At 39.6% G+C, this 16029-nt stretch overlaps 1 long non-coding RNA gene across 1 annotated transcript in view; it reads left to right on the top strand.

Moving 5' to 3' along the window:
- Nucleotides 1-12636, top strand: part of LOC108727233 (uncharacterized) — a 20192-nt gene extending 7556 nt beyond the window's left edge. The window contains exon 3 of the long non-coding RNA XR_001936839.1: nucleotides 12623-12636. This is a non-coding gene — a long non-coding RNA (uncharacterized lncRNA). The remainder of the gene's footprint in view (nucleotides 1-12622) is intronic.
- The last annotated feature ends 3393 nt before the right edge of the window (nucleotides 12637-16029 follow it).

The raw sequence follows: 16029 nt of genomic DNA, 5'->3' as shown, positions 1-16029 counted from the left end.
TAATGTTGTCGTTACTCATGTCTGCTAATTTCCCATTCCCGCAGCGGCTCCGTCAGCCAGGGTGTATCCTCACATGTCCGAAAACATGACCCGGATGGGGCCCCGAGCTCCCCCGGGGGGCTGACACATATGGCGCAGGCACCCAGTATGTGCATCGGGTGCACGGGCCTCCAGGCCCCCTACACACCGTGGACGGGCACGGCCCGCTTACCCACGGCTTTCGGGGGTCCCTCGCCTCCGACCTCGAGGATACCGCTGCGGGTGGCGCCACCCAGGAGGCCCCACGGACGGGTTGGGTCATGGAAGCGACGCCCCTTCCGGATTCTAACCGCCGTGGCGACCAGCACGCCGACCATGGGGAGATCATGTCCCATTAGGTCGGCACCACCTACCAGCGCCGTCATTTCGGAAGGGACGACGCTGGATTACGACGTCTAGACGCCCCCGGCCCCGACCTCGGAATACGTCCGAGCGGCCCAGGGGCGGGGGCCGTGCGCCCTGCCTCGAAATACGTCCGAGCGGCCGCGCGGCGAGAGGGGCGAGGGCTCTGCCTTAGAGTACGTCTGAGTGGCTCCTCGCCACTCCCCTACGGACAGAGTCCGCACCTCCCATGTGAAAGTCTCCAGTCCAATGAGAGTAACACTCTCTTGGGGACTCTCCCGTCCGAGGCATGAGCCAGCTCGCAGCCAGGAGCACCCAGCTGTCGGGCCGACTCGCCGTGCGGGAGCACTCGCTCGTCACTTCCGCGTAGCAGGATCTCGACGGAACCTCCCCATCCCCACAAGGGGGCAGGAGAGGGCCCGACGGGAGCCCGCTACGCGATGGAGGTGAAGCCCATATCCGCACGGGCAGGGAGTAGAAACTGCCCCTAACGGCACTGTACTGCCGGGCGATTGAAGTCAGGGCCGCCAATCCCTACCGGTACAATGGAGACCCGTCCTGAAAAGTACGGTTTCCCCAGGATTCCCATCCTACGTAAAGGGCAGGAATCCCTTGGTACCGGACCCAGTGTACAGACTCCTAAAAAATGGAGGAGTCCGAACGGGGCACTGTTAGACAACCGAACACTCCATCCCCGACCGACTGCCTCCGCCAGCAAGCACTGACGGCGGCCCCGATCGCGGGAAAAGTGCTCAGGGAAGCCCCCTCTCCACGGCAAGGCTGTGCCTCGCGAGGGGGAGTTGTGCTAGCCTTTTTTTTTAATTTTTTTTGCGTAGGAGGAGAAAATCTTCGTAAATCCCGGTTAGGCAATCCTCCCTTACGGAAGTTTGAATTTAACCGAAGGAAGACACCCATTACCGCGCACGATGGATGTGTTGGATTCGGACCTCGTCCGGATAGTGTGGCTCAGGCCAAGCCCGTGAAGACAGTCAGAGGGCTACTCGTTATGTGGGCCAATTCCCAGGCGAAGGAGAGGCCCAGCTTTCGCGCTAGAAAGACAGACCCACGGGACCATGCCATTATTTGTCTTTCACGTACTCGGGTCCGCCTACCAACTAAAAATCCTGTCTTGCGCGGAGAGCCTGTTGCCGAATGCCCGGAACTACCGAGGTACAAACTTCAGGCATTCAGCAGCCCTGTAATTCTATCCTAATCTTGCACGATACATTCTCAACTCGATTTCTTTTGATCGGTTCTTTATTCCGGGTTTATGCCCTGTTCGCGCGAAGGGGGTAGAGAGCCCGGATAATCGCCTGTCGAGCTCGCTCCGCCTCTTCCTTTGCCAGCATTACATTATCACAGAATTGGGAAAATGCCTCTCACTTTTTTTTCTCACTTAGAATTTGTCCTATTATAATAATAAGATTGAAAGACCGCTAATGTTAACTATAATACATTGCTTTAAATTAAGAAGCGCCATAACAGTCAGAACGTTAAGATGTTGAACTATTGTAAATTCATTTAAATGAATTAATTTCAGAAATTATAATTGCGTGCCGATATGGTTGTCGGACTTTCAACGCAATCAAATCTGAAAATATTAATAATCTCCCCAAAGGACCCCGCACCATCCTTATCGGAAATGGGGTTCCGCGGATTTGGCTATAACTGTGCCAATTTGTTATTTAAGCCATACTGATGAAAAGTTATCAAGGTCACAACTTAATCCTATGAGCCATTTTCAATGTAGAGTCGCTCGAATGTCTGTAATAGTATGATTTTCTATATGCATCCTAGGTAGTAAGATGATGTCAAATGACGTCTTAATAACATCTTTAGCATTAATAACATGTCATTAAGATGTCACTTTACGTCACCTTGTTACCTGGGATATCATTTTTCTATTCGTAGCGTTTTTCAGGATTAACGTCGTGGACTTGTTCAAATCAACGGTATATAGACGGAGCCTTTCTACGAGGGGTAGATGATAATCGCGGCAAGAGGGTGTCTACTGACTTGGACTAGTTTTGTCGTGACTCGTATATGTTCGGCTCTCACATGACTACCCACGTGACTATCATATAAGTTAAGACGTCATTTGACATCATCTTGCTACCTAGGATGCATATAGAAAATCATACTATTACAGACATTCGAGCGACTCTACATTGAAAATGGCTCATAGGATTAAGTTGTGACCTTGATAACTTTTCATCAGTATGGCTTAAATAACAAATTGGCAAAGTTATAGCCAAATCCGCGGAACCCCATTTCCGATAAGGATAGTGCGGGGTCCTTTCCCAACTTAAAAACTGTAATAAACTTATTGCGAAAAATAATGCCTTGGCCGGGAGTCGAACCCGGATCTCTTGCATTCCGTGCGAGCGTCCTAAGCCTTTAGACCACCGCGACCTTAGCATTATTCCTCGCAATAATCGATATTATATAGAGAGTTACGCATTTCTCGGCGCGCGTGTATAAATAATTATAAGATTGAAAGACCGCTAATGTTAACTACATTGCTTTAAATTAAGAAGCGCCATAACGCTCAGACCGTTAAGACGTTGAACTATTGTAAATTCATGAATTAATTTCAGAAATTATAATTGCGTGCCGATATGGTTGTCGGACTTTCAATGCAATTGTCCTATTATGTTCGTCATGTCCAAATTTGGTCCTATTGTTAATACTTGTCTTTCCCTTGTCCATGGATGAACGTCCATTTACTGTCTATATGTAGACCCAAGTATTCGATTGTGTCCGCCATCTTGATTAATTCCCTCTGGACCACTAGCACCCGTAGTGGGCGGGGAACCCTTCTGGGCATGAATACTATCGCCTCTGTCTTCTTGGCTGCCAACTTGAGCCCTATTTCTTCTATTTCGCGGGCCAACCTCGCCGTCGTCAGTTCTACACATGCCACCGCCTCTGACACATTGTCCGTGATTGCCACTAATAATGTGTCATCCGTGTAGCATATTATATAACAGTCATCAGGGATTTCTACATTTAATATTTTATCGTAGGTAATGTTCCATAGCAATGGACCCAGAACTGACCCCTGTGGCATTCCTTTGTTTACTTGGCACTTGATATATTCCTATCTTTCATTCATATATGCGATTTGCCTATTATTCAGATAACTGGACACGATGTTAATGAGATAGTTCGGTATGTTTTTTGTCGCAAGAGCCTTCATAATGCTATCCCATGTTATTGAATTGAACGCATTTTTAATATTTAGGCTTACTGCCGCAGCCACCTTATCAACACTGGTGCCTCTCTTGCAGTTTGTGTATCGCGTTTATGGTTGACCTTTTCGCTCTAAAGCCAAATTGATTGGGCGATAATCCTTCGTTGCTTTCTAGGTTGTTTATTCTATTGACCACCAGCCTTTCAAAGAGCTTACCCCCCTCATTTAGTAGGCAAATGGGCCTATATGATGATGCCTCCTCGTCTGGTTTACTTGGTTTTTGGAGTAGGACTAACCTAGATACTTTCCATCTTGTGGGAAACATCCTCGTTCTAACGCATTCTTGAAAGCACTTGGTCCATGTTTCCGATATTATGTCTATGGTTCTATACAATAGTCCTTTCCACAGTCCATCGGGTCCCGGAGCCTTATTTTTATTACCCATTTTCTTAGTCGCTATTTGTATTTCGTGAGGTGTCACGTTCCATTCATCTTGCCACGTTACCTCTAGCCGCGTGGGTTCTCTTATCTGGCCGGACGGAAAAAACTCCTTAATTATTTTTCTTACCTGGCCACTTCCTAATTTTTCAGTTAATGATACAGTGACTGACCTTATTTTGCCCATTACTAATTTGTAGGGTAGTCCCCATACATCCTTGTCGATTTGTTGAAGCTCCGTTCATGCTTTTTTCGTGGCCTTAGCGATCTCCCGTTTAAATGCGTTCATCGAGTAGTCCATTCGCCTTTTTAGATCCCTGATTCTTGTTTCTTCCTGATCTCCTCTTCCTATTTTCTTTCTTGCATTCTTTCTTTGTATATTTTCTCCGTTTTTTCGCATATTCCGCTCTTAATGACGCAAATTTCTCCGTCCACCAGTATGTAAGCCGTCTCCTTTGTCTTTCCTTTCTCGGCATCGCCATATCTGAAGCAACTTTACATGCTTTTTCCAGCTTATTTGCTTCCTCTTCAGCATTGATATCTTCCGTCGTTATGTGCATCCATGTGAAGGCTATCATGCCTGCTCTAAATGCGTCCATGTCGACCTTCTTGATGAACCAACTTGGAAAATGTTTTTTCCCTATTACTGATGCTGTATTCCATTTTGGTGCCGACATTTATATCTATTGCCTTATGGTCTAATAGAGTGATCACTTCTTCTCTTATTTTCCATTTTTTAGTCCAGGGGAGAGCAGTTGCTGACGCCCATGCCAAATCAACTACCGACTCCCCCTGTTGTCTCACGCAGGTCGGTCTATAGACCTGGTTAAGCAGCCTAAGCTCCATCGAGGCAGCGAATTTCATTAATAGCTCCCCTCTAATGTTGGGAACTCCTCTGTCCCAGCTCTCTTGCTCTTGCGTTAAAGTCACGGTAAAAGTTCCGATTAGGGGACCCCCCCCCCCAATGACCTTGACATATATTGTCAAGGTCATGACCCTGAGTAACCTCCAACAGGTTTTAGCCATAGTTCGTCCTTCGTTAAAAAGTTATTAACAGTTAGTAAGTCTTTAATTGCTTTACATAGCTTAGATAACTCTGATCTTCGACTCTCACCTCCCCTCCCTCCTGCAAAGGGGCGCCCGATGGTTTTAGCCATAGTTCGTCCTTCGTTAAAAAGTTATTAACAGTTAGTAATTCTTTAATTGCTTTACATAGCTTAGATAACTCTGATCTTCGACTCTCACCTCCCCTCCCTCCTGCAAAGGGGCGCCCGACTCTCACCTACGACTCTCATCCTCCCTCACTCCCTGCAAAGGGGTGCTCGACTCTCATCTTCGACTCTCATCCCCCCTCACCCCCTGCAGAGGGGCGCGCGAATCTTACCTTCGACTCTCACCCCCCCCTCCTCTCTGCAAAGGAGCGCACGACTCTCACCTTCGAATCTCCGCCCCCCCTCCCCCCTGCAAAGGGGCACACGACTCTCACCTTCGACTCTCATCCCTCCTCCACCCTGCAAAGGGGCGCACGGCTCTCACCTTCGACTCTCACCCCTGCTCCCCCCTCCTGCATCGTAATAGTGACCTTTCCATTGCTTAAATGTAAGCAAAATAAACCGAAGAATGCTATCTTGATCAAAAAGTTCCCGGAATTACCACCAGGTGATGCTCTAAGTCAGCTGATTTGAGTTTTGTTTTTTTGGTTAGGTTGCCACATCTATCGTTGACATTTCCACCAAATTTTATCGCCATAGCTTGATATTTGTAAAAATTACGCCGTCTTGAGTACATCTCCTCTGCACGTGTTTTCGATTTTTTATAGTTTTAAAAATGCAGTTGAATTTGCAACAACGAGTTTGTATTAAATTTTTTGACCAAGAACGAAACGAATACCATCCAACAGCCATCGAATTCACCCGACATGGCTCCCTGCAATTTTTTTCTCTTCGATCGAGTCAAAAAACCACTACTAAGAGGTAATGGAAAAATCGAAGACGGTTCTGGTGGCTATACCGACAATAGAGTTTCAGAAATGTTTTGAGAGCTGGATCAAGCGCTGGCATAAGTGCGTTGCAGTCGACGGAGAGTACTTTGAAGGGGACAATATCACTTTTGATGAATAAACTTGTATTTTGAATTTTCTGAATGAATTCCGAGAACTTTTTGATCAAGGTAGTAAATAGACTTATACGTGTGAATGTTTGACGAGCATGGAAGTCGCGCGCCCCTTTGCAGGGAGGAGGGGGGTGAAAGTTGGAGGTGAGATTCGCGCGCCCCTTTGCAGGGGGAGGGGGGGTAAGAGTCGAAGGTGAGAGTCGAGCGCCCCTTTGCAGGGGGGGAGGAAGGTACCACCAGGAAGGGCCTACGGCCCACTTCCTCCCTCACCCACCCCGTCGGTAGAAGTCCCCCCCCCGTGTGTGTGTGTATGCATATGTGTGTGTGTTTATTTTAAAATACAGAATTTTTGCGATATATAGTAAAACTTGTTTTGTTAATAACTTTTTAACGAAGGATGAGCGACGGCTAAAACCTGTTGGAGGTTACTCAGGATCATGACCTTGACAATATATATATGTCAAGGTCAAGGTCATTGGGGAGTGGTCCCCTAATCGGAACTTTTACCAAAGTCGCCAATGACTAGTAATCTTTTCCCCATGAACGGGCGAAGCGCCGCTTCTATAATAGGAGCGTGAGTTTATTGGCATACTCTTCATTTGTTAGGCTTGGCCTTAAATACACACTACATAGGTAGTAACCTCGGTAGGCCGCTATGACGAAGCCACTTCCGCCGTCTATGAATCTACAACCAAATTCCCTGCTTGCGCAAATAATCGCTGCACCCGGAGGTTCTTCTGTCAAGGCCAGCCAACCCGCATCCTGGCGAGTTGAGTATGGCTCTGAGATGATTCCTATTTCTATATTTTCGTCATTGATACAATGCATTAAGTGGTCCTGAGCCACTCTGGTGTGATTCAGGTTTACCTGCCTGATTTTGAATGTAGCCATTTCTAGTGTTGTCTAAAACTCCCCGGTGCGAAAGGAGTTCCTCCGTACCGCGTTTGTTTGCATAGGCAGCACCGGCCTACAATTATCACTGCCAGCTCTGTGGACATACGGGTAATCCCTCTCTCTGTAGACCGGGCAGCATGGTCTGTTTCGGCACTCTCTTACCTGATGTCCCAGTTCTCTGCAATTAATACATGCGCCACTTCTGTCATTACTGCTCGAACATCTCTGTCTTACGTGCCTTATTGCCAGACATTTGAAATATTTTAGTGGACGTTTTTTAAGGACTTCAATTTTGGCATTTGTCCAACCTATCCTGATTTTGTTATCCGTGGACACCTCAGCTGCCAGTATCGTAGGACACTGTATCCACACGGTCCCTAGTTCATTCCCTAGCTGTTCTGATTTGTCCTATCTTTATATTATCATACCGCTTATTTGGGCGATCGTACTCTCGATATCCTTTCTCGTTATAGAGTCGTCTAGTCCAAATATTATGAACTCTGTCTTTTGAACTGGCCTGTTTATGGTTACGTCTCTTCCGCGGAAAACTTCTTTAAGTTTATCCGCAAGTTCGTCCGCCTAGAGATTGGTCTTGTCCTGTGATTTCAAAAATGAGACCGCCCGTAGCGGCGTATCTGATTCTCATATTTGAGATCCCAATTTCTTCTAAATCGATTTTTCTTTTTGCCATCATCATGGCCTCCGCATATGTTGTTTCCTCTCCACAGCATCGTTACAGCTGATGCTCTTGGTGGCCGGATTGTCTTCGTTTGTGTATCACTTATTGTTAGTATCTCAGGTCGTCTATTTCTGCTCGTTCGTTCCTCTATGTTCCTTTTGTGGATATCATCATCTTTGGTTTTTTCGTTTCTGTCCCCTTTGAATGTCTGTGCTCCCCGCATCCTACTTGCGTATGTGTTGCGATTTATTGATTTAACCTTACACTTCGATTATAGTATACAACACCTGGGACGCCTTCACGTGAGGCACCTATTTTCCTATTACTTTGTCTGATCGGGTACCTTTTTCCTTCCTTTTTTGTGTCAACTGTCCTGTCACTGTTGATGCTTACTAGTTCTTCGCTTTGAGAATAAATCCTCTTGCCATCTATGGACTCCTGTCCGGAGTTGTGCTAGCCTTTTTTTTGTTTTGCGTAGGAGGAGAAAATCTTCCTGAACCCTCGGCTAGGAATCCTCCCTTAAGGGAGTTTGAACCTAACCTAACCGAAGGGAAGACACCCATTACCGCGCACGATGGGTGTGTTGGATTCAAACTGTCGTCCGGGCAGTGTGGCTCAGGCCAGGCCCGCGAGGACGGCCAGAGGGCTGCTCACTATATGGGCCAATTCCCAAGGCGAAGGAGAGGCCCGGCTTTCGTTCCAGAAAGGCCGTCCCCCGGTACTATTGCCATTATTTGCCTTTCACGTACCCGGGTCCGCCTACCAATTAAAAACTCCCCCTGTCCTGCGCTACCGCCATGAGCCTGTTGTCGAACGCCCGGAACCACCGAAGTATGACGTCAGGCGTTCGACAGCCCTTATTTATTTCCTACTTCTGCGCGGTACTTTCTGTGTGTTTATATATATATATATATATTTTCGCCGCTAACCTGTCGAGTCGCTATGGTTAGTGACTCGCATCTAACTACCTGACTCGATTAATTATATTTATCGGTTCTCTATATCGAACGTGTTATACTCTGTTCGCGCGAGGGGGGTGGGGAGCCCGGATAATCGCCTGTCGGGCCCTCTCCGCCTCTTCCTTTACTAGCATCACTTTATTACAAAATTGGGAGAAAGCCTCCTAGTTTTTTCCGTCTCTCAGTATCTGTTCAATTATATGCGTCATATTTAAATTGTACCCTATTATTCTAGTCAGTTGTCGCCTTTCATTCGTCCACGCTATGCAAGTTTCTAATGTATGATTAGCGTCATCTATTCTGCTTGCGCAGTGTGCGCATTTCGTTGTACCTATTTTTTGTATTCTGTGTAAGTAGTTGCTAAAACATCCGTGTCCTGATATGATTTGCATCATATGGAAGGTTATTCTCCCTGTTTTTCTTTGGTACCATTCTTCGAGTTTTGGCGCAATCATGTCTCTTACTCTTCGTCCATATCCACCTCGGAGTTGTGCTAACCTAGCACAAGTCAGCACAACCATTATATTCGCTAGCACAACGATATTAAGGGTATTTTACTCTTGAGCGCGACCGCTCGCGTAAGAATTTTTTGTCCAAAATTCAGGTTTATAATAGTTCGATGTAAATGATATTATATATCTGAGTTGTGCTGGCCTAGCACAAGTCAGCACAACTCTCAGTGTCGTCGGCAAAGACGGCCACGTTTAAATTCAGCTGCCTAAAATTTCACGGTGGTAAATGATGGTGCAGAGTTCGCGTACACAGCGTCCAACTAGTCTTTAATTTGCGTAGGCATATTGCCTTTCAAAAACAAATATTTAATGACAGCTCGGTACTCGATTTTTTCCATTTTCACAAAAACACTCACATCGACTCACTCAAACAATTGTCAAACAACAACTGCGCGTCCAAAATGGCTGAAATTTTAGTGAGTACCTTTCAAAGCATGCGCAAACACATTCCCCAACTTTTGTTGACGAGTGTTGTCATTTTCATGTTGAGGTCGGAAACTTTTCAGACAACCCTCGTATATAATATCTTAATCAACATCTTCCTATTTGTATATCAAGATTTCTCTATCGATCGATTTAAAAACATAATTTTAGATTATATACATTTTAGATTATGCCAAAAAATTAGATTTTAAGGTATCTGTGTAAATGATGAAAGGATGAAAAATCTCTCATTATATTAACTTATTTGTTCTCTTTACTGATTAAGTAGGACATCCAAGAATGCACAAACTGCAAATATGTATTTAACTTGTTATTATTTGTTATTATATAATTATCTATTAACGAATTACATTTGTCTATTAACTTGACTTACCTTACATCATGATTCATTAACTAGATCGTCTTCATAAGAATTGGTCTAAACATCATTAGCCAATAAGAATGTAGTAACATGAGAATGGACTTTGAATACTGGTCTGTGATTGGTCTAAGTGAAACAACATTTTTCTTCGGTAATTCAGAAAAAACAAATTGTACATGACGTGTTTCTCGACTCAGTGCGACAAGAATACAAGAAACGAAAAAACAAAAAGCAAAATCCAAGAAACAGGAAGCAAAACATTGTAGAACTAGCATTTATATTATCGAAGACATCATTAATCACTTTACAAATATTATTATCTTTAGAAAAAGATGTTTCGAATTGTAATTTGTCTTTTATATGTGACAGTAAATCTTGTACAAGTTCTGAGCAATCATCAACTAAAATTTGCACAATATTTCTAATAATGGAGGTATTACTATATAGCAATGAATTTCAATATTGCATTATCAATTGTTTGTATATTAATTTCAATCGTATCTTGAATATTTCTATCATCAGCTTTAACATTAGATTTGTTACTAACGTCAACAGTTAGTATATTATTTGAACATAATGTTCCATCAGTAATATGAACATTTGTAAGTTTATTCAATGCAGGCGATGCATCATTGTTGCATCATTACAAAGCTCTTCATGCAAAGTTTTAAAATGTTTCTTTAGACAGAATGCTAACGAATTTCTTAAAACACTTGAAAAAGTTACATTGAAAACTTTCTTCATAAACATGAGTTGCCTTCATATATTTTATTAAATGTTCGATACCTTTAAATTCTCGATAACAAATAATACAAATCATTTTTAAAAGAATAGATAATATTCGTGATTTTAAATTGAATTTTAAAGTGTTTTTACCTTAGACTTTATATGAACACTTAGAATACAAAAACAAAACATCAATACATCAGCAATTTCACTATTTAGATATTTCTTTAATCATATCACGAAGTATAGAGATTTTGTTTGTTTGAATTTTTGTTCACCTTGGAATTCTATATAAAAAAAACAATTCTTTGAAGTATCAGCAGGTGAATTTTAAATCAAAGACGACAAAAGACAAAACTTATTTCTAAAGGAACACTGTTTTCATCTTATATGATGTTACGGATTCTTATAAAACTGATTGATAAAATTATCAACTAACAAATAAAAAGTCTATACTTTTATAAACACTAGAATATAAAAATAATATAATATATTAGTAATTCCAAGGTAAAAACTATTTAGATATTTTTGTAATCTCATCATAAGTCAGAGATTTTGTTTTCTTTGGAATTCTATATAAAGTTTTTTGAAGTACCGGATGTGTTTTGTCGCAAGTAAATATCTTAAGCCTAGAACGACAAAAGACACAAAATTTATTTCTAAAAGTTTAACTTTTTTTACGAGATGTTATGGTTTCTTACGAAAATTGATTGATAAAATTATCAACTGACAAATAAAGAATCTATACTTTTATAAACACTTAGAATATAAAAACGAAACTTCAATATAATATATTAGTAATTCCAAGGTAAAAACTATTTAGATATCTTATTAATCACATCGCAAATCATAGGAATTTTGTTATCTCCTCGAAATTCTAAATCAAAAACAGTTCTTTGAAATAAATACCAGATGTGTTCTGTCACAGGTGGATATTTCAAGTCCAGGACGACAAAACTCATAAAACATATCTCCAAAGCTTTGAACACTGTTTTCACTTTATACGAGACGTCATCGATTCTTACAAAAATTGACTGAATTTCTGTTACAGAAGGTCCTACCACAAGTATAAAAGGCTGCAAGGTTAATTTGAATTTTTAAAGCCAATTTCTCTTCTTTACTATTTCCTCTTCTATGTCACCAGGAATCTAAAATAATACAAGGGGCACTACTTATATTTTGAGCCTTGGCAACACTGAGTGTTGTCAGGTGCCATTTGACGTTTTCACTAGAAAGTTTGACATTTTTGACCATAACCTTCTTCAGAACGTTTTGTTATTTGAGCGCGATTTGTATTGTTTACAGTCACTTGAAAATTGTGTCTCAGCGAAAAAATGGAATTAACTCGTGAAAATTTTCGTGCAATGATTTATTACGACTTTCGACGTGGATTATCAAGACAGGAGTGCATCGATCAACTTACTTCCACTTTTGGCGATAAAGCCCCATCCTTTGCCACTGTGAAACGCTGGTATAACGAATTTAATCGTGGTCGCCGTTCGCTCACCGACGAAAGTCGTGAAGGTCGTCCAAAATCAGTTGTTGTGTCAGAAAACATTGATGCTGTGCAAAAACTAATAATGCAAGATCGTCATGTGACATACTGTGAGATTGAGACAACCTTAGGCATTAGTTCCACCAGCATATATAAAATATTGCATGATCATTTAGCCGTGAAAAAGGTTTGTTCTCGTTGGATCCCACATAATCTGACAAAATCTTAAAGAGATACTCGTGTCGATTGGTGCAAACAAGTGGTTCGAACGCATGCAAAAGTGTATAGATCATAAAGGAGAATATTTTGAAAAACAATAGTCATTTTCAATGACAAATTACTGTTTTTTTATTATTTGGCTCAAAATATAAATAGTGTCCCTCGTATAATACTCACAATTAGATCTTTTTTTCAAAGAACCAAAAAAGGAACTTGAATATATTTAGATTTTAAAGATCTTGACATGAAGTACTATAGCTTCTTGTGATTCAATTAGAGTTGGTTTGAAGATATTTTTGCCAACTTTTGCTTTCGACGATTTATTTGGTAAAAGCGAAAATAATAAAGAAATTTTAATTAAAGTTTTTGTATCTGAAACAAAAACGTTATTAGTAAACATTTACACAAATTATTCCATTTTTCATTACCATTTGGAATAGTGCTATCTAGCATATCCAGCAACAGTTTATTGGAATAATCCAATTCTTTACGTCTCAATTCCAACACAGCATCGAATAACGAATTAAATTTTTCATGACAATAAACCACATTAACAAATACCAGTGATAACTTATTATAATTCAAATTCTGAAAAATTTTATAATACATGTCATCATGTTGTCTACTGTTTCAATATTCTGTATTTCGGTTAGCTCTTTATCATTGTTTAATATTATATTTTGTGTATCACTTGTAACAGAAGGACTGACTTCAACCAAGAGTGGTTGTGTAATATTTTCTGTAGCTTCGGTATCATCACTTACTGATGTGTTATTATCAAGAGGTACTACTATTAGAAAGTCTAACATTTCTTACGGTGCTATTACTAGAGGGTCGAACATCTTGTGGTGTAATAGCAAGTGTCAGAGTTGAAGTCACTGGAGGCGTTAAAATAGGAGTCACAGAAATCTCAGGAGAGGCTTTTACTTCTTTCTTTAAATCATAATTGAAATAATTTTGCAGTGCAATTCTTGCACCTATCGATGGTATAACTTTAGCTAGTTCTAGACGCTGATTACTAATCATGTACTTTAAAGTGTCATAAGTGACACCATTATCTAAAAATTTAAATTAATCAAGTAATAATGTAGAATTTATGTAAATATTGTTACCCTAGTGGGAATTCATATAGAAAAACGGTATTGAATCCTACCGAATCTGTACTGAAAAATGAGTTTCATATTTCAGTGTACTGGACCAGTATCACTAATGGTACTGGTCCAATATATGAATCAGTATTGAATAATAATAAAAAAAATTGCTACTTTAATATATATATATACTTAAATATATATATATATATATTATTATAGATCTAACAACGCATAAAAAGTATTCTCAAAATAATTTTATGCAGCCATATTTATTAAAGTAGCAATTTTTTTTTTAAGATTTAAATTATATACATTAGATGATTGTGAGAGAAAAATTAAAATGTTCCATAATCATAGAAGACTCTAGACTATTGTACTTTCACAAATATTGAATGTAAAAGAAATTTTATTACATATTGCCTTGTATATATCACATTTATTATTAGCTTCATAGCTACTTACAAGTATTGACATTAATAAGTATTAAAATTAACATTAAAAAGCTTTCTATATACAGATATCTTAATAAAAACTGCATAAAGAATATATATAATTACATAATAGAATTTCAGTTTTTTATTTTCACGCTTTTTTCTCTTAATATATTGCACTAATTGACTTCTAAAACTTTGTACTTTGTACTTTTTCTTTAACTCTATTGGCAGGTTATTGAACATTTTAAATCCATCGTAGAGTAATATTTTTTGTTCTTCCCTGGTTTTACATCTATCTAACATTAAGTTACTCATCTGCCTTGTTTGCATTGCATTATCTGATCGCACTAGTTGTATTTTATTCGCTAAGTAATCTGGGAACAGCCCATTTATCATCTTATATACTAAAACGCATTCATTAAACTCAATTCTTTCTTTAACCGACATGAACTGTAACGCATTTAGCATATCGATTATTCTCACATATTTATTACATCTTATTGTTAGTATAATTCGCATTCCCTGATTCTGTAATTTTTGTAAATGATTCAGGTTTGCTCCACTAATTCCTACCAAAATCGATGAACAATAGTCAAACAGCGGCGCTATTATAGATCCATACACTGTGCATCTCATCAACGGCGACAAGTCTACGCAAACCCTTCTAATTTAGCTCCTATTTTTTTACTCATATGATTTACATGAGCCGAAAAAGTCAGATTTTTATAATTATTCTTAGGTATTTTATTTCATTTACTATCTGTACTTCTTTATTTTTTATTCTTATACTAATATTTTCTTGTGCTACTATTTTCCTTATTCCTCTAATTAGCATTACTTTAGATTTGTCTACGTTTAGCTGAAGTCTATTTAACAGTAACTATTCCTCAATTTTCTTCATCTGTACGTTTAATTGATCATTTATTTCATAGCTAGAATAACCTTCAGTATATATTACAGCATCGTCAGTAAACAATCTTATTTTGCATTTATCCCCAATGGTTTCATTTAAATCGTATATATATAATAAAAATAATAATGGCCCCAGTACCGAACCTTGTGGTACACCTACGTTTACCTCAATCGGACTAGATAGTACTTCATTAAATTTGACTCTTTGAGTCCTACCTTCTAAATAGCTCTTAAACCAATTAATTGCTGTCTTTTTAATGCCAAATCCTTCCAATTTTTTAATCAATATTTTCCTATTCACAATCTCAAATGCCCTACTCAAATCTAAGAAAACCACATCTATCATTTTTCTTTCTCCTATGCTTTTCTTCCAATCCGATAATATTTATTGTAACGCTGTCTCACAAGAATGTTTACCTCTAAAACCTGATTGACATTCGCTAATTAATTTGTTTTTTTCTATATATTTTACTAATTGTCTCTAAACTACAATCTCTAATATTTTTTCGTATATCGGTAACTTATTTACTGGCCTAAACTCTTCCATTTTTATCGTTTCTCGAACCTTAGGTACAACTACCGCTTGAACCGGTACAACTACCGCTTCTTTCCATTTAGCAGGAAATATTCCTGCATTCAACGATTTGTTTATTAGATGACTCAATCTTTTACCCATATCACTTCAGTCACTATTTTCATTACTTCAACGGCAATCTCTTCCTCAGAACCACTCTTATTAGGTAATTTTTCAACTATATTCCTCAAATACTCTAACTCTATCACATTAAAGTCCTCCAATATGCTATTAGTATACTTGAACTTCTTTGAATTATATACTAGTTAATTTTTGTGACTTAGTGATTTAATATTATCCACAAAATAACTATTAAACATCTTAGCTATTTTCAATGGCATCATCAATTAATTTATTTTCATATCGTATTTCCTTATAATTATTATATTTACCACTTTGCCTTTCAGCAACTCCTTCAGTAATCCACATCTATTTCGGATTTTTCCTATTACTATCTAAGCGTCTCTTTCCAAGTAGATTTTCTTTTCTTTTCTACATTCTCTAACTACCTCATTTCTTAATTGCCTAAACCACTTCCAGTCTTCAGGCTTTTTACTCATACAAGCTTTCTATACGTCTTACTTTTTCCCTTACTAGCTGCT

This window comes from Mycetomoellerius zeteki, unplaced genomic scaffold (assembly GCF_001594055.1).
Source record: "Mycetomoellerius zeteki isolate Tzet28-1 unplaced genomic scaffold, Tzet1.0 scaffold473, whole genome shotgun sequence".
Taxonomy (NCBI): domain Eukaryota; kingdom Metazoa; phylum Arthropoda; class Insecta; order Hymenoptera; family Formicidae; genus Mycetomoellerius; species Mycetomoellerius zeteki.
Note: the sequence above shows the minus strand (reverse complement) of the source record. Positions and strands in the feature narration are given on the sequence as shown.